The following is a 1,284-nucleotide window of genomic DNA, read 5'->3' as shown; positions in this document are numbered from 1 at the left end:
GTAGCCACACTCAACAAGTGGAGAGTGCATGGGCCTCTGTAAAGTGAGGTAATAAATGACACTGTGACACTCACCATTGTATGGTTGACCGACCTCTTCTGGCATCACTTCATTAGCCACAATGAACGAGACACAAAGATGTTTTACTGACAGAATCTAGTGGCACAGGAGATATGAAAATTATTTGTTCGAGACATTGCCCAAATGCATTTCTAACTGCTTTCAATAAACTGGTCGACAAAATGCTGTTTTCTTTGAGAAAAATCTAAATTGTGATGTGCTAGTTTGTTTTTGGATAAATCTGAAATTTGTGCTATAAGTTTCTTATTTTGAGAAATACTTAATTTGTAATGCATATTGAATGCTTAAACCTACAAAATATGTGTTTACTCACTATTTTCTCATTGATGTGACATGTGCTAGAAATAACAGCTAAATAACCCTTAAATCACATACACCCACAATTTTCTTCCTTTGGCATAGAAAACAAAATTTACAAAAATTTTCTGAAAATTCCAAAAACTGAGAAAAATTACGAGGGGTTATACGTCGTGCATAATTCATTTGTTTACAGTTTCATATAAAAACAAGCTATGTTTGGAATATTGACAACACCTGCTAGTTTCAGGATGTTCACAAAATGTGCAGTTACACACAAAATGACAGCTTCCAAATCCTGTTTCCTGACTGGGTGAAAATTAACTTGCTGGAAGAAGTTAAATATCTCCAGCAATTCAGCTTGGAAACTACATTAATGTATCAAATGTTAATTTTCAATCAACTTTAGGAATCTTGGCAGCCAAACTGAAAATTTTTTAAAAATATTTGTACAGTTTTGCCGTTATTGAGCAAACATTCATAAATTGAAACTAAGAAAACTGCATTGATAAATCAGGAAACCAAGCTGTGGAGGGGATGTAGAGGAAACTCTAGAATATTAATAGAAATTGTCTTAAGTCCCATGACTCATAGTGCTGGTTACCCCATTCCTTCTGAACAAGATGGTCAGTCGTAAGCAAGGTTACCCATTTGCAGCTGAGGGACAGGAGCAGTGTAAAACAAAGTGCTTTGCTCAAGAACAACGCATTGCCCAGCCTGGGAATTGAAACCACAATCTTGTAAACATGACAGCAATACTCTGACCACTAGGCCATATTATGCCTCCAGGCAACCTTAACAGAAGTCATAGTTAAATATTACAATTATAAGGGTTTAGAGTGGCAAGAGTCAATGCAATTTCTAAATTTAAAAGGGGGGAAAAAAAAAAAAAAAAAAAAAAAAAAA

This window comes from Octopus bimaculoides, chromosome 14 (assembly GCF_001194135.2).
Source record: "Octopus bimaculoides isolate UCB-OBI-ISO-001 chromosome 14, ASM119413v2, whole genome shotgun sequence".
In the NCBI taxonomy this organism is placed as follows: Eukaryota; Metazoa; Mollusca; class Cephalopoda; order Octopoda; family Octopodidae; genus Octopus; species Octopus bimaculoides.
The sequence above is the reverse complement of the archived record's forward strand: the minus strand, read 5'-3'. Positions refer to the sequence as shown.